This window comes from Palaemon carinicauda, chromosome 10 (assembly GCF_036898095.1).
Source record: "Palaemon carinicauda isolate YSFRI2023 chromosome 10, ASM3689809v2, whole genome shotgun sequence".
Taxonomy (NCBI): domain Eukaryota; kingdom Metazoa; phylum Arthropoda; class Malacostraca; order Decapoda; family Palaemonidae; genus Palaemon; species Palaemon carinicauda.
Genome location: NC_090734.1, coordinates 118109683 through 118128524, shown reverse-complemented (window position 1 = coordinate 118128524; position 18842 = coordinate 118109683). Strand labels below are relative to the sequence as shown.

Below are 18842 nucleotides of genomic sequence, written 5' to 3'. Positions count from 1 at the left end.
TTTGTGCCCAAGGACAGGACTTAGACAGCGGCTGTGCGGAGGAAATCTACTTCCGTTTTCACTCCTCCAAGGCGCTTTCTTCCAGACTCTGCAGGGCTCCAGCGCCCTTTTCTTTCAACCACGTCGGCCTAAGTCATCGGCTACGACAACTGGGACAAGGTGTCCAATTGCAGTTTCCTCCTGTCAGGAACAGATGGCACGGGAGGCTCCCCCGAGGGGGCATAGTCCAAAAAGGAGCGGCAGAGTTCACGAACTCTAGGATTGCAGGTTTCTCGCTGGGAGGATGCTTAAGGTTACTCATCCGGATGACAGCTTCCCGATGCCCATTCCCGCACAATCTCTGTGATCAGCCAAGGATATCGCGCCTGCCGTCTCCGTCAGCGAATTCAGTGTCTCTGAACCTCTATGCCATAGCGTCGGCAAGAGTTGCCCGGTTGGGCAGAATGATCCATACCTTAGGCGAAGGTCCTCCATAGGATCATCGACGGCTTCACCCCCGGCCTCTTCAGTCGATCCTTTCTTGTAGGGAAGGATCTGAGAGGGGAGTTCCGAAGTCGACCTCTCAGCCCTGATCAAGTTTGTCGAACAAACTTCGGCCAGCGTAGAACAGCAGAATCGATCAGACTGGTAACGAGGCGACAGGACTCCTTAAACCCTGGTTCGGAAGGACGGGTACTTTCAGTTTCCATTCCATCCATCTTCCAGGGAGCTCGTGGAATTCAGCCTAGACTGCAAGTATTCCTGCTTATGATGCAGTGTGGCTATCCCGCCGTGGCATAGCAGGTTTTTTTTCCCCAGAGAACTCTCCCTGCTTTCCTCATGGCCGCTCAGGTGCAGGCTTCCGCCTCCTCTGCTTTTTGGAGGGCTGGTCAACTCCGGTAGGCTCGGGTTCGACCTTCAGCGCCGGGACAAGCTTCCGGATGCTTACCATGAGTGTGGGTTCATGGTACTTTGCTTGGAGCCTTCTCTTCTTCTGCCTCAACATCTGGAGTATCTGGCCATGATATTGAGTCAACAGCCTTACCACGTTGGAAACCCCGCTTCTCGTCCGTCCAGCGAGGTTAAGCAACGTCGGTTCTGGTCGGTACTTGGGTGGGTGACCACCTGGGGACGCCAGATCCTGTTGCCACATCCTCCGAGCCTTCCTTTCAGTTGATTGTGGCAAGACTGAGGAGAGTCGCAGTACCTGTTCTCAGTCAAGCAGAGCTTTCAGCCCTACCTTGGAACGTTTCCTAGTTCTCCTTTCCTCATTGACCCGTCTATAGTCCGAACGGTCGCCTCAGGATAAGTTCCATGTGGGGCGGTCCAAGTTCCGGTGGTTTCAGGCAACGTTTAACCGGACTTCCTGGCCCCTATGGGACCAGCGGAACTATTAGACCTGCAATGGGTGTTGACCTATGGAACCTCTTGATGGTAGTGGATATTCTCGTCCTTTCCCCACATTCTTGATGCTGTTCTCGGACTCGTCAAAGGAAAGGGGGGGGGGGGCATGTTCCGGTCCAGGCCTATGGTCAAGACCTGAAGGATACCTCTCCATCATTCAGGCAGGCTTAGGGGCCGTAGTCTGGCCCCTCTACAGATCCTACAGCTCCTGCCGAGTCGCCCCGTGCGCGTCGACTTCATGATTCTGGCGTGTTCTAACCAGCAGCGGACGCATTTTCACACCTTCACATCTTGCAGTAGAGATACCGGGATGATTGAGATTATCTCAATACCACCATCGGCTCTCTCATTCCAGGCAGAGGAATGTTCTCTCCGACTATCCGAGCAGAGCCTCGTAGAAAGAGTGTACCTGGGGGTCTTTGACCTTGAGTAACCAGCAAGTCCTGGTCTGGGGGACCTGATCGCGACAGCTTGGAACCTCAAGCTTCCGCTGTTCTTCCCCCCCCAGTCTCAGACCCCGAGACTCTGGCAAGATGCATTCCGGTGATGGTGGGACAACTTCGACGCCTGCGTCTTCCCTCCTTTTTGTCTGTGGACAATGGGTCTCAACAAGACCAGGTTGTCTGTCAACCTTTCAATGGGAGAGCTCCACTGGGACTATGCGCAGAACGGTTTCTGGACCCTCTGCTTCCCCTGACGGAACTCCCGGGAGAGCTTCTCCCACGGCGCAGACTACTCAAACAACCACACTGCGACATCTCTCCCGAACCGGGGCGTCGCTTCGGCTTCATGCCTGGAGACAATACGCCTCCTCCTCAAGAAGAGACAACCCGCTACAGTCGCGGTACGGGGGTTGCGTCATCTGCGATAGTCATCCACAGGGGTCTTCCAGGCAAAGTGAAGAGTCTTCGGTGGTTGGTGCCGTGGGAGATATACCTCTTCCCTTGAGGCGTCTTCTCCAGCAATAACGGTCTTATTGCCTTTCGGCGGGAGGAAACTCCTTTCCGCTCTCGGCAATGAAGCCTGTCGCTCAGCCTTTCCCTGACCTTCAGGCTTAAAGGAATAACTTTTTCCTGCCCGCTGGATCTTTCCTCGCTCATGCGAAGCTACGATCGTCCCTGCCCTAGTCGGAGGAAGACCTCCAACTTGGAGCATGGCTCGGACTTTTAGTCCTTTAAGAGATCTTCTCAAGACCCTTTACGACAGTCCTCAGATTGTATTCCGCCTTGGGTCTCCTGCTCACTCTGGCCACGGCCAGTGTGTAAGCAATCTTCTTGGTCTCGTACGACTCCGCCCTTTCTAAGGAAGAGGGGAAGGCAACATTCAGGTTCGCTCCTGAGTTGTTGGCTAGACTCAGAATCTGGGGGTCCCGGCCCTTCGGTCCAATTCCTTCAAGATTTCGAGTCTCCATTCTGTATCTGATGTCCCAAGACCTTCTCTTTCTTGCCAGTAAAAGAATCGAGAGGTTAGCTTTGGGAACAGCTGCAGTTTGTCCTCAGTTGCAGCCGATTTGGGAGCACAAGGAGGACACAGGGGAGAGTCACCAGTATACCTCTTCAGCCCGGACTCAAGGACATTCATCTCGACCTGTCTCCAGACCCTCCCCCGTCACGTCTCCCTACAGCACGATGTTGGATATACAGTGAACCCTCGCTACTTCGCGGTTCGACAATCGCGGATTCACCACTTCGCGGGGTTTTCCCATAACCCATATATATATACATATCGCGGATTTTCCGGAAAATTCGAAAATACCGCGAAATCTGAAGGCAACCAAATACGATATTTTGTTACCTGTAATTCCATTAATACTGTAATTAGTAATATCTGCTCTTACTGATTGTTCATTGCATTACATATGATATATAATTCAGCACAGAAAGAAATAAAACACGAAAAGAGAATGTGATCATACGATAATTCAGTACGTAGTAAAATTAAATCGAACATGAAACGCAAATCAGATGCAGTCATACCATATTAGAATGGTGTGTACTGTAATGGATGTGCTTCTTTTCCATGAATCTTTTGTATGTATACGTACGTAGTACAGTACTGCATCCAATAATATTCTTTGTTGCAAAAATCACATTTCGAATACTGTAAGCGTACGAGAGAGAGAGAGAGAGAGAGAGAGAGAGAGAGAGAGAGAGAGAGAGGCGTAAAATAGCGTACGTAAATTTTTATTATTATTGTTATTATTATTATTGTTGTTGTTGTTAATAAAATTATTATTGTTATTATTATTATCATTATTATTACTGTACAGTATTATTATCATTATTTATTATTATTACGGTATTGTACTTAATCTACGTACGTTCATTATGCGCGGGGCATCTTCTATGAGTAACCAACGCATCATAGTACTGTAAGACGGGTTGTGATTGGTTCAAGCGCTGATAGATGACGAATCAAAACTCAAGTTTTGTTATCTAGCCTGTGATTGGTGTTTTGCCCGCATCTTCTACCCGCAGCATCAAAGTTCTCGCGGGGCTGGATCGTTCACTTTCTCTTTCCGCGTATTGCTGAGTAGACGTTCTTAAGTTTGTGAAGTTTAATCTGTGCTGTGTGCGACTGTTTTAAGTTGAACTTTTTGTTGAACTTTCTGTTAAATCCTACTGTATAATGCCTCCCAAGCGTTCTGCTTCTAGTAAGGCTGGTAGTGAGCCTAAACGCCACCGAAGGATGATGACGATAGCTGAGAAGGTTACGCTTCTCGACATGTTAAAAGATGGTAGAAGTTACGCGGCCGCCGGCCGCCATTTTGGCATCAACGAATCCACCGTTCGCTATATCAAAAAGGACGAGGCGAACATTAGAAAGACTGCTGCAATCACCTTTAGCAGATCAGCGAAGCGAGTCGTTACAACGCGTAATAAAACGATCGTACGCATGGAAGGTGCTTTAGCTGTGTGGATTGCCGACTGCCGGAAGAAGAACATAGCGTTGGATACGAACACCATCCAAACAAAGGCTTTGAGCTTATATGAGAATTTTGCTGCAAAGGAACCTAAAGACGACGACGGCAACCATGCTGAAGATGATGATGATGCAGATGATCCTCAACCAGGGACATCCACTGATTCCCAGCCTCGGAAACATTTTTCCGCAAGCAAAGGATGGTTCGCGAAGTTTCAGAAACGCTTCGCCCTGAAAAGCGTTTCCCTGCATGGGGAGTCTGCTTCCGCTGACACTGCCGCTGCTGAAACTTACGTGAACCAGACTTTCAAGAACATTATCGCTGAAGGTGGATACAAGCCGGAACAAGTGTTTAATATGGATGAAACCGGCTTGTTTTGGAAGAGAATGCCGTCGCGAACTTTCCTGTTCAAAGAGGAAGCCAAAGCCTCTGGCTTTAAGGCATTCAAGGATCGCGTTACCCTCGTGATGTGTGGCAATGCTGCTGGATTTTTGTTAAAGCCGGGGCTTATTTATAAGTTGAAAAATCCTCGCGCTTTGAAAAATAAAAATAAGAATCTCCTTCCCGTGTACTGGATGCATAATCAAAAAGCATGGATTACGAAGATGCTGACCTCCAACTGGTTCCACCAGTGTTTCATCCCGCAAGTCCATGAATATCTCTTAGAGAAGGGCTTGCCATTCAAGATCCTTCTCCTTATGGATAACGCTGGTGGACACGCAACTGACCTGTCGCGTGAGGGCGTTCAGGTTGAGTTCCTGCCACCCAACACCACGTCATTAATTCAACCGATGGACCAGGGGGTTATCAGGGCGTTCAAGGCCCTCTACACGAAGAATACCTTGGCGGACCTCGTTGCGTGTGTGGATGCTGCCCAAGATGACGAGGATGAAGATTTCAACTTGAAGGCGTACTGGCGGCAGTACACCATAGCCACGTGCCTGTAGAATATTCAAAAGGCACTTCAAGAGATGAAACCTGCAACCGTGAATGCGAGCTGGAAGAAGCTGTGGCCCGATATTGTTTACGACGACAAGGGATTTACTCCGTCGGAAATCCAACACTCTGCAATACGGAAATCTGTGCAGTTGGCTGCCATAATTGGAGGTGACGGGTTTGGCGACATGACGACTGAAGACGTCGACGAGTTGTTGGACTGCCATTCCCAGCCCCTAACTGACGCAGACCTCGAAGTCCTGACGAAATCGGCAAGTGAGGAAGAGAGTGAGGGTACCCAGGAAGAGACCCAAGAAAATGTCGAAGAAACGGGCTTAACATTAGAACGGCTTGCTAAGTTCTGCAACCATATCAAGGAGGCGAAAGAAATGTTACAAGAGTGGGACGAGGATATGGTTCGCTCGATGCAATTCTCCAATAAGGTCGATGACATCATGACTCCCTACAGGATGCTCTTGGATCGAAAAAAGAAGCAGCGGCAACAACTTCCGATCACAATGTTCTTCCAGCCTCGCAAAAAAGAGCCAGTTCCTCCTGCTAGTACGCCTTCGGAAGAAATTGAAGAAGTTTCCCAGGAAGAAGTTGAAGAGGTGTCCCAGGAAAAGACACCTCCGTCTGAAGAGACGTAAAATACTATCATTGACTGCACAGTAGAACACATCATCAGCTTCATCATCATCATTTCTACTGTGCAGCAAATTCATCGCCATCACCATTCAAGTTTTACTTCAACTTCTTTCGTGGTGAGTACAGTAACAATCTTTATTTTTTACTTTAACCTGTTTTATAGTTTAGTAATGTACGTACTGTATGCATTAAGTTAAAGGGAAGGTTTTAAAAGTCTACATGTTGTAACCTATCATATTTTTTTTGTTTAAAATTTACATTTACGTACGTAAAACAATCTCTCTCTCTCTCTCTCTCTCTCTCTCTCTCTCTCTCTCTCTCTCTCTCTCTCTCTCTCTCTCTCTCTCTCTCTCCAGTGGCGATTCTAGGACTCTGAAAGTGGGGGGGCCACTTCAGGGCCAATATAAATTTTGGGGGGGCATTTATTGTTGGTGGCTAGGTGGCACTCTGAAGACAATATTATGTCATTAATGAAATAACAAATGACAATAATAACACCTCATTACTTTCATAACTTGCATTTGTAAAACATATACATGTATGCCTACACAAACATTATGATAATGGAGGTTATTCGTATTACTTAAAAAAAATATATATGTATTTCTTGCAATATATTTTTAACAAAATCGCAAAAATATGGCAAAAATATCTTCAAAACAAAAATGAATCATGAGTTATGAATGTAATGTAAATATTATGTTGATATTAAAACCCCATGCAAGCATGCATGAAGTAATGCAGTGTTGCCAACAGGGCGAGTTTCCCTTTCCTGAGGTGAAGTAGATTATAGTACGTATATTTAGTGCAGCTTAATTCTACGATTATCATGCCGGCTATCAAATTCATCAACAAAACAGTCTAAATCAATTCCCTCGGCACGTGCACTTTCAATGGACAGTAATGCGATATTACTCAATCTAGCACTGGTCATGGAATTTCTGAGAAATGTTTTCACTAATTTCATTTTTGAAAAACTTCTCTCACAAGAAGCACTGGTAACAGGAAGAGTGACATATTAACAATAGTTTGTACAAACAGTCAAATGCAGCCTTATAAGGACTAAGGAATGACAGGAATTGTGTAATGGATGTAGGCTGTATTGGCTCTTTCGTGAGTAATTTCTTCACCAGAGGGATCTCATATTGTAAATCATTTTGACTGACCGAGTATGCCATTGCATATGCCTTCAAGTCTTCTTCTAACAAGAATGTCTGTCCTCCAGGACAGAGAGCTGAAATACCACAGAAAATTGCATTTGACTCTTTGGAGAAACGACGGTCTAATTCACTAATTAAGCAGTCTAGGACTTCATAGAAAATCCTGATGTGTTGCACATGACATGGAACAGAAGATCCTTGACCACTTGTTTCAAACACGATAAATCCATCAAGCTTACGAGGTTTCTTTACCCGTTTTCTTGTTGTTGTTGGTGTAATGCAGCATTTCCTGCAGAGTTCATTAACCTTCTCAGAGTAATGGTCATTCAAGTCAGAGTTGCGTACATTAACTAAATGTTCATGGAGTGACGAAATTAGATTTGCTGCTTTTCCTAGGTCTGCTTGTTTATCCTGTAGCTGTGTAGACACTTTATTAACTTTTCCAAGAATATCTGTGAAAAATTGCAATAAGTAAACAAACTCTGCATCAATCTGGGCAAGCAAACCGCGAGCGGATACAGCTCGGGCACCAATGTCATCTTCAGAAATTTCCTTCAAAAGTCTCATTATCATTGCAGACGGAGTAGAGCATTTTCACACGAAGTGGCCCGACACCACCACCTTGTGTCACTGAGATGCTGCAGTTCTCGTACTTGTTCTTTAGGCAACATTTCACGCTGTATCAAAATGAATTTCTCATGAACTACCGAGTTACTAGCAAAGATATAGAGTTCTTCAAGCAAACTAAAGAATTCAGCAGCTTCGGGAGTTCGGGTACATACTTTGCAACATTTATCAACACTAAATTGAGCCTGTGTCCATAGCAGTGTATATAATATGCAAAAGGAGCTTTATCACGAATTCGTTTCTGAACACCACTAATCCCTCCACTCATCACTGATGCCCCATCAAATCCTAATCCTACAAGAGAAGATTTGTAATCCAACCCCAGTTTATCCAAACTCTTCAAAATAATATCTGTGATAGAGGCAGCATCCAACAAGGCCATCTGAGTGAAAGAAATGAAGCACTCCTGAATACAATTTGCTATTTCATCATAAAATCTAATAACTAATGCCAACTGCTCTGCCTTACTAACATCCTTGGCTTCATCAGCTTGAACAGAAAAGTAATGACATGACCTAACTTTTTCTGCAATTTCTTCCTTCACCATACATGCAAGTGTGTCAATCATCTCATTCTGTATTGCAGAACAAGTGTATTTTTCATTTTTTGGACCACTTTCTACTCTATCAGCTATAATAGGATCACGTTTAGCAGTGAATCTGAGAATCTTACGAACATTTCCTGGATTCAGTTCATCATCACCTTCTCTATGTCCTCTCTGCGAAATGTCTTGTGTTACAGTCAACAGGATTATTTCACCTAATGTCTTTATGTAATGACGATTTTCAAGAACTTTCTTCTGGTATGCCTCACTTATACACTGAGCAATTGATGTTTTATCAGCTTTATTTCGTTGATAGTCCGCCCATGCAATACAAGAAGTTTTGTGGCACTGAGAGGAAATGTGCTTTTCGATGGCACCATCTTTTCCATGTGCTTTCTTCCATCGTCTAAAGCCACTCTTTATGAATGCTTCATCTGCATTGCCATATGTTGGTGGAGCAAAGTGCCTGCATGCAAAACAGAACATTGCATCTCGTTCTTTAGAATATTCAGCCCATTCATATTTGTCGAACCAAGCCCCCACAAAAGACCGAGCATGAGACTTTCCTTCACTATGCCTTGGATACTCTTTTAATCGTACCTGAATAGGATTCTCAGAAGCAGATTGAGAAATGTCAGCTGGTGCAGAATCTTCCTTTTTCTGTTTCTTTGTTGGATGATCATGTGAACTTGATCTTGCAGGATTGCCAATACTTTCACGATCACAGTCTCCCTCTGACTTCTTAGCAGGTTTATCAGATTCAAGGTTTACTGTCAATGGTGTATCACATTCACTGCGTTTTTTAATTACAAATTTATCCATGATTGTCTATAGTACAATAAAATTATCTGTGATAGTAAGTTCTGAAAAAAAAAATAAATTAAATCAAATAATCACACGTAATTCACAATTAACACAACACACCTGTCACCACAGAAAAATGTGATAAAATTTGCGGTTTTGCCGACTACCGACTGGAAGAATAGAAGATGATGACAGCACGCACACACACACACTGTCACACACACACATACACACACACACACACACACCCACACCCACATATATATATATATATGTGTGTGTGTGGGTGTGTGTGTGTGTATAACATGTATACAGTATAATAAATATATGCACATATAGGCCTACACTATCACTGCCAACATTCACGAATCACAAAAATTATGATACAATTAGGCCTAGACGATTTTTATTATTATAGGAATTGTTTTCTATGTAAAAATAAAATGGGGTTAATTGTCACCGACTCACCAGCTACTTGTATTTTGGCCTATTTAGTTATTTTCTTTCAAATATGGCTAACGACAATATTTATATTTGGCTTTTGTCAGATCTGTTTGTGAAAAGGTTAACACTGGGTTGAAGGGTTAAAACTTGAGTTGGGATATAGACCTACATCATATAACAAAAAAATTAGTGTACATTGTTTGCTACTTTACACCCGCCTGTCAGATTCTTCTCATTCTTTTTCTAAGATTTCGTATAATTATTTTTTTACTCTATTTTCGTATCCGCTTCTTATGTGAAACACCCACATACTGTACATAAAGATCGAATATCTCATAGCCACTAGTCTACTCCCACTTTGTATGAGACGAAATAATGAATACCACTTATGCTCAAATGCACTTATGCACAAATAATTATGCTTTAGACACTCAATAAGACACTAATCGGGTAAAAACTGACTTGACCGGCTCACAGTCTCACAGAAACGGACTACATGTACTGATCACATCATCACATCATACATGGAAGAAACATACGCGTCTGATTCGCGTCACACAAACACAAGCGGGCGAGGAGGACGGAGGTGTAAAAAAAATTCCAATAATTTTAATCTAGCAACGTTACCATCTTTTTTTTTTTTGTGATTACGTCTAGTTATTGTGATAGGATGGGATATTTGAGTGTATATATAGTATACTGTATAATTTATAAGGTATATATTTATATTATATATTATATTATATTATTATATATGCCTAAACTAAGCTTATTTAGAATTAGGATATGGAAACAAAAACTGGGGGGGCCAAGCTGGGGGCCAGCCAAAAAACTGGGGGGGCCATGGCCCCCCCTGGCCCCCCCCTAGAATCGCCACTGTCTCTCTCTCTCTCTCTCTCAAATTGTTTTCCTGCTTTGCTACGTACAAGTACTGTATAATTTATATTTGTAAGGTAACATATTTTGTAAATGCTTTTACTGTAAATACTGTATGTACTGTATCATTATTTATCACTATCATCATGCGCGTTAAATGCCTTGTTTGTTCTGAGCGTGGTTGTTTACTGAGCGTACACGCCGTCGTTTCAGGCGGCGTCATAAAGAAAAAGATTTCATTTGGAAGTCCTAAGAAAAATACGTAAACTAAAACATTGGTAATAAAAAAATCAACATACAGTACTGTATAATCAATATAATCGATGCAAAAACTAACCTATACATATATGTGTACACTAAATGAGTTTGTTTCTTCATTATGATCAGAGATGAACGTAAACAAAACATTGGTTGCCATTTTTTATCGTGCTTTTTAGGTGTTTAGGAAACGCATGATATAAAATCGCCTTTAATATTTGTGCCTGTTTTAGTTTAGGGTGCTGTAGTACATGCATTAAGTGTTCTGTACATTAAAGGGTGGTTTGTTAACAGTACTACGTACAAGGGAAGGTTTTAAAAGTCCGAATATACATGTTAAATAAATAGGTAAATATGATGTCACTACTTCGCGGATTTTCACCTATCGCGCCCGCGTCTGGAACCTATCTACCGCGATAAACGAGGGTTCACTGTATTGCAACGTCCCTCGCCTTCGAGTAATACTACTCTGTGACGCAGGTGCTACAAGCTGGAGTCTGGAAGCGTCTAATGACCTTCGCAGCCCGCTTCCTGCAGGGCGTGACCCACAGGAGTCTCGATACGTTTTCTATCGCTCTGTGGTGGCTACACAACAGCTGGTCTAACCTCAGGCTCCTTTTTGGACAGGTAGCAGAAGGTTGAGGGCATTGTTATCAGGTTTTAGTCTGCATGAACGAAAGAAGTATGTCTGGCCCTTATTTCTTTCTTCATCATCCCCTCTACAGGGAAGCAGCATCCTGGTCTCTGCATAGCTGACCTCGAACCTCTGCAGGTAAACCATGCTTCCTTGTGTTCCGAGTATTGAGTCAATACTGTCGCGTCCCCCATACCCTGACGAGGTTGTATTGGTAACGTCCTAACCCAGAGTTCCTTCTGGAACTCCAGGTCAACTGCCTAGGACGGGTCACACTTCTTCTTTCACACACAAGCTTATGTAGGCCACACGGTTCCTTGCGGAGCAAGGAACTTGTGAGGTGCAGGGACTCCTTTTCTCGAGTGCGACTCACTCGGATTCTAAGTCCCCGGGTAAAGCCAAAGCCAGTATGGCTGGGGACTTTCCACCCTACCTAATGGGTAAGTCACCCAATGTAAATAGCGTGGTTTGTATTTCGGTTACGGAACAAATGACAAATTCGAAGATAATTTGTATTTTTCCTAACCATACAAACCTTAGCTATTTACACATATTTGCCCACCAGCCCTGTCCCCCAAGACAAGTCCTACCTCTAAGTGAAAGTGAGCATTCATCTGTGTGTGAGGGGGGGGGGGGGGGGGGCAGGGGTAGCTAGCTACCACTCCCCTACCCCCCCCCGCTTACTAGCGCGGGGGTAATACACCCTCGTTAAATTCTAATGGCTCGCCATTTCAGCTGCGCTAAAAGGTAAACCCAATGTAAATAGCTAAGGTTTGTATGGTTAGGAAAAATACAAATTATCTTCGAATTTGTCATTTTTGAATTCCTATCTTTAACCCCAAACCCCCCTGTCACTAGTGTCCTTCCACAGCTGTATTTCCTCTTCCCAAAGTAAGATTCATCAATCTCCACAATAACGACCTTGCCACCAATCAATTCTTGATTATCAAAACAGTAGTCTGTATCTTACGAACAAATAATCCTCCAATCTATACTAGTTGGAGATATTCCCTGCCCCTTAGTGATAAAATGATGGTCCCAACACTTGTGACGTAACCAGTCATTCACAAACAGAACTAATTACCAAGATGGAAGATGGGAGCCAGGAAAAAAAATTCTTTTATAAGCACTCTTAACCTAATTACTGTACGTCATCTTTTCTTAGTTTTTAGGGTTGGTACTGAGTGATTATCATATCACAGATGTCTGTCTTTGCAGAAAAATTAGGACACTCAACAGTTCTTAACAGTTTTCAAGTCCCTTGTCTCTGGCCATCGTTCTAGTAGGGGGAGGGGGAGCCAGGCAAAATGCAGGATCTTTTGGTAGCAATGGGAAGACCTGATCTCTTTCCTTTTGGTTGGCGCATTGCGTGGTACCGAGGGGATGGTCTTATTTATTCTCTCGTTTGATGACTGGTTGCTTGTCCCTCTCTGCATCTTTTCTCCCGGTGTCGGGTTGATGCTCTAGTCAATGGTATTTACCATTTCTACCAATAGTGGGGTTGGACTGGGTTTGCCCTCCCCCTCCAAATTGGTTTTGCTCATGAACACCTTGCAGACTGACCTTCAATTCTCCTTGTCCTTCTTTATCACGAATCGTTATTGGACAGTTGAGAATTTTCAGGTTTAAGTTATGTATTTTCTCGCTTTATTTTTCATCATTCTGTTCCAAAAAGGGGGAAATTTTTCCATCCCTCCTTGTCAATGTGGATAATTTGGCTAGGTAAATTATCCTCCTAAGGTAATGTTTATTAATATGGAGTTTTCATGGTAAAGTTAATACTAATAGAACTTAGCTGGATAATTTAGCTAGTCCCAACCATTCTTCCCCACATCTGGTATTACACAACTGACGAGAGAGATGAATAAACACTCGCTCAGTTCAGCCAACAGTATTGCCGATGGCAGAACTGAATAGGAGGTAGCAGGGTTGCCAATGTGGTTAAAAATGGGGCCGGTTTTTGGAATTAGGGCTTCAGCAAGCTTTGGACAGGGACTTTACCATTCCTGCTTGTTTAACCTCAGTTGAGCATGTTAGTAAGCTTCACAGACTCTTATTCAACATCATTTAGTAGGTACTAGGTTGGCCAGGGCACCAGCCACCCATTGAGACACTACCGCTAGAGAGTTATACAGTCTTTTGACTGGCCAAACAGTACTACATTGGATCCTTCTCTCTGGGTACGGTTCATTTTCCTTTTGCCTACACACACACACACACAGTGAATAATCTGGTCTATTCTTTACTTATTCTCTTCTGTCCTCATACATCTGACAACACTGAGATTACCAAACAATTCTTCTTCACCCAAAGGGATAGTGCACTGTAATTGTTCAGTGGCCACTTTCCTTGTGTTAAGGATAGAAAAGACTCTTTAGCTATGGTCAGCAGCTCTTCTAGGGGAAGGGCACTCCAAAATCAAACCATTGTTCTCTAGTCTTGGCTAGTACCATAGCCTCTGTACCATGGTCTTCCTCTGTCTTGGGTTAGAGTTCTCTTGTTTAAGGGTACACTTGGGCACGTTGTTCTGTCTTGTTTCTCTTCCTCTTGTTTCGTTAAAATTTTTATACTGTAGTTTATATAGGAGATATTTATTTTAATGTTATTCTTCTTAAAAATTTTATTATTCCTTATTTCCTTTCCTCACTGGGCTATTTTCCCTATAGGAGCCCGTGGGATTATAGTATCCTGCTTTTCCAACCAGGGTTGTAGCTTAGCAAGTAATAATGATAACTAATAATCACCCATTCAAGGGGTGGAGGTAGGTCTCTCTCTCTCTCTCTCTCTCTCTCTCTCTCTCTCTCTCTCTCTCTCTCTCTCTCTCTCTCAGTACCCAATTTCGTTGCGATAATTCAGAACCCTTCCATGCCTAATTCCAGATTTCTATCATTTCAAGTTGTGAGTCTCAGGGACATAATTGATGACCCTGACTAGTATTTACTGTGCCCTGTGAAAGCACTAAGGTGCTATCTGAAGTGTACGAGGACTGTAAGGCCTCGCCTGCAACATCTTTTCTTGAATACAGGAAGGTCCAAGAAGAAGATCTCAAGGAATACGATCTTGTTCTGGTCGAGATAAGTGGTCCCTCGATTGCTCTCTTCACCTTCCAGGGAAGACACGAGTTAGAGCTCACACACAACGTGATATGTATTTCTCTGGTATGCAGGTTCTTTAGGCAGGGGTATGGAAGCGTCACAGGACGTTTACTGCTGACTATCTACAGCTCCCTAGACACATTCACTGTAGTGCCTCTTGTAGCTGCTTAGCAGGTGGTATAAGCTACCCTGGTTCCTCTCACAGGACCAGTAACTACGTGTCGAGGGCTAAGGTTACGTATAAGACTGGGATTTCGGAGTAGAGCACTGAAAGACCTCACCAACTGGACTTGATCTCAGTCAGGTAAACCCAGTCTGCTCGTAGCTATTCATTGCTTGAGCAAGGAATGTCTGTTCCCCACACTCCTTATGAGGGGCAGTGTGATGTAGCCAGACAAACCCATAATCATAAAATGGTCTTCAAGTCGCAGAGTTAACAAACCCATTACGTGTCAGGTCTACTACACAGAATATTCCAACTTAAGTATACAGTAACCCTTTTTAATAGCCAGGGTCGTGAAACCCACTGGTTCTCCTTCAGCAATTCACAAGGTGTAAGGAACTACTTTCTTATGCATTCAAGATGCTCAAGTCTCATGTTCCCAGGTTAAGTTTCCAGCCAGTTAGAAAGGGGACTTCCTTCCACCCAAGGATAAGTCTCCTATGTAAAGGACGATGGTTTGTATTAGTGTTGGAACAAATGACAAATTTTTAAAAGAATTTGTATTATTCCAAACTATACAAACCTGAATCCTTTACTCAAATATTCTAACCATTACTGGTCACTGAGAAAGTCCCAGGCTTTCATCTAAGTGAGTTGTTAGTGAGCCGGTGGCGGATGCGGTCTCTTCCCTGTTACTGATAGGTAACAACCCATCAGTTGTTTACACCTCGTTATAATTTTAACTGCCACGTTCCAGCTTTGCTGTTATCCGTTATCAGGAACAAAACAAATTACATTAAAAATTTGTTATCTCCGTTACAAGTAGGGCACATCATCAAGAATTTGTAGACACCAATTTGTCCATGCAAATGTACACAAAAACTACGTACAGGTTCCATTTGGTCTTGGTTCATGTTATGAAGTGCAACTATGGCTGCTACCATTGTATTTTCCTCATGAATAGCAAGTTTCTTGCTTGCTGCTAAGATTTCTTATTCAGGCCTGTTAGTTAGACTACCACCTGCTGATCATGCAAAGTTTATAGGTAGCTGCACATCACAGAACTTTAAGCAATTGAACTACCTCGTCTCAATTGGCAATTTTTGTTGCTTCAACGTAATTGAATAATCGTGATTCAAAATATACCCATTCCTCACTAGTGCTAGTTGTTGATATAGTAGGTCTTTTCACTTTTTTTCCTTTTGCTGCTGTGACTGTTCCTAGGATGTGTGTTGTGCTATGAGCAATGGTGAGTGCAGCAACAATAGCTGTATCAAAATCATCAGTGGCATAATCACATCAAAGTATTGGACTCTGTATTGGGGGCTTTGTTGTTTAAATGTTGCTCTCCACAGGTCATGAATGTTCTTTTGCTATCGTTGTAAACAAGAACAATGTCTGTTTATTCACATAAGTCTTTAATTTTGAGCAATTATCACAGTCGTCTGCAGTCAAACATTAAAACCGTGAAAGAATTAATGAGCACACTTGAGTTTTTAGTGATAATTCATAAATGTACGTAAGCTACTATAACCCTCTATACCAAGCAAAATTTTTCAGTCTAGACTATTGCTAAAAAACTCCTACAGTACTATTGTTTCAGTGTGATTAGGTATTACTGAAAAGGCAAACAATAAAGTATGGGCTGATCTTTGTGGAGAAAAGTGATAATCTGTCTCATTCACTTTCCTACACCGAAGGAATTATATGTACAGATGATCACTGCATGCTATTAAATTCATCATACTGTAAGTTCACCTTTGGGGGCATTGGATATAATTTAAAGTGCTCCTTCCCTATTTGGCCAAGCACAGCACTTGCAAAGACTGCTACAGGTACTGGCTATTAATGAGTGAATACCTTAGGTTCTTAAACGATGGCTCCACCAGGTATAGGATGTAATTCACAAGGGCATATCTTCAAGAGTTTACATGGGCATGTCGGGAGGAGGTGACATCTCCTAGTGTTGTCTGCCACGACGTTCGACCGACTAACGTTCCTCCGTGGAGATAAGAACTAAGATTCCTCGTTGAGTGGAGATAGTCGCCGGGAGAGTTTGCAGCGAAAGTCTTGTAAACATCAGTGTGTTCGCTGCAGCTCTAGTAATTTTAAGGCTAGTTGTAAGGAATTAGGGAATTAACATCTACCAGGTCCCTTAAGTAATACCTACTTAAAATGCAAACACCATCTTAGCATGTGTAGGAAAGGAACCTAACCTTAGGGAGTTATAGAGGGGTACCAGCTGGTGTAGGTAGGATGATTAGTTAGAGGAGAGCTCTCGAAGTAGGGTTAGGTGGAAAAAAAAAATAACAGTTAATAATTAGATAAAAGATCATCTTACAAAATTTTTATAGCAGTGGAGAAGAATAATAAGGATTATAGATATAGTTTTTACCAAAAAAAGAGACGTAAATAGAGGGAGATTTATGTACAGGTATAAAGTACTGTATAGAAATTTCCTAACTCATACCCCTATCAACTTACCCTTGGAGTTTCTTCCTCACCCACTCCAATTTGTATGTATCTCTGGTTTATAGAGTGTCAAGGAATAAGACCACTGGGCATGGAAGATGAGGGCTTTGCTAGAGTAGAAAGTTTTGACTTCTTAAGACAGTTCTTCAGTTACAATATTCGAAGTACAGTGTAGTAGTTAGTCAGCTTTTGGTGCTTTGCATAAGTAGGCATATGGGCATGAATAGAATTAATAGGTTTGTCCACAAATGTGAATAATTTTCAATATTAAACTTACCCGATAATCATGTAGCTGTCAACTCCGTTGCCCGACAGAATTCTATGGAGGGATACGCCAGCTATCACAATACTAGAAGGGGGTGTATTTACCAGCGCCACCTGTGGCCAGGTACTCAAGTACTTCTTGTTGACACCTCCTCAATTATTCCTCTGTCGTGCTTCCGGCAAGACGTTCTGGGATACGCTTATGTTCTTGGAGTATTTTCACGACTTTGGTGAAGTATTTCTCTTTGATTTCGACTGTCGCTTTACTGGAAACTTCTATATTAGCTTAGTTAGCTTTTGGAATTAATTTGATTAATTATGGTGACGAGAGAGTATGAACTCTCGTTCACCTTTCAATGGCCGACCCTTCCCTTAGACGGAAGTGTTGGTGTCTAAGAGAGTATAGACTCTCTTTCTTAATTTTGCTTAACAAAAGTTATAGATTTATTTTATATCTCTCCGCCTCTTATAGGCCTCTTCGATTAACTTCCTTTTATTATAAACTCATTAAAATTAATTTTTATATTTGTTTATATTCGACCTTCCTAATAGTAGGCGGTCTTTTACCGAAGTTAATAAACTTTGAGCCCGTCATTTCGGTTTTACCTGTTAACATATTATGCTATTTCCGCCACAGAGTTTGAAAGAATTTCTTTGACAGTCTCGTACTGTTTTCAAAGTTGAACTAAAAGAGTAACCGTGTCTAGCGTTTTGTTCATTCTTTCTTAACTTAATGGTTTTGATCCTAATAAAGGAACTTTTCAGTTTTTTCCTTTAACAATAATATGTTTTAACGATATATATGATTGGGCTCTTCTCTCAGGTTCTAAGTCAAGAGAGAGAGAGAGAGAGAGAGATAGAGACGGAGGGAGAAAGAGGATAAACGTTTCATTCAAGCCTGCCAGGCGTACGAGTAACGTCGTTATCGTTTTTGCTCTTCTCCCTAGTCTCTTTAGGGGAAGAAACTAAACGTTTCTAGAGTGATCTAGTGTTTAGTCTCTTTCCAGCCACTGAATTATCTTTCATTAGATTTTTCTGTTACATTGTAATTCTGTTTTCGCAATTACTAACTTTGAGAAAGGATAGAATTGCGTATTTCAGGTACAAACCACTTAAAGTTTCGAGTTCAGTGAAATAAGTGCAAACAGAAATCAAAGTGATAAGTGATTAGTGCGTGAGGGTACTTTTGTGCGCGCCAGTCGTCCTCCCAGTCCGGGACCTCTTGCAAGCTCCCAAGCCCAGGGGAGAAGCAATGTCGAAGGGCATAAGGGTTCAGCAGGCCTTGATCGGCGCACAGAAGTATCCTCGGTGGTTGTGGGCGTGTCTTACCGAGACCGTCACTCCCACCCGCAGACGATTGAGCCCTTATTTTGCTCGTCTGCAGAAGAGATTAGGGGAGAAAATAAAGGCAGAGTAACGCTGGTCTCAGGTCTCAAGACCTCTTAAACGTTAAGTCCAGACCTATGCCAGACGTACGAAGTTAAAGTTCACAACCCGAATGCAGTCATTGGGTTAGCTCTGACTCTCCTCAGTCATCAGTTGATTACACTCCGCCTAAGAGGAGTAAGGTTCTGCCACAACAGATCTCTGCTGTTAAGGCTTTACCTCAGC

General features: G+C 42.7%; 2 protein-coding genes and 1 pseudogene across 2 annotated transcripts in view; all 3 read left to right on the top strand.

The window, feature by feature from the left end:
• LOC137648711 (uncharacterized) overlaps positions 1-18842 on the top strand; it is a 130926-nt gene that overhangs the window by 7466 nt on the left and 104618 nt on the right. The gene's annotated exons all lie outside the window — the stretch shown is intronic.
• Positions 1-18842, top strand: part of LOC137648207 (uncharacterized) — an 88538-nt gene that overhangs the window by 7247 nt on the left and 62449 nt on the right. The gene's annotated exons all lie outside the window — the stretch shown is intronic.
• Positions 1011-1129, top strand: LOC137648951 (5S ribosomal RNA; annotated as a pseudogene).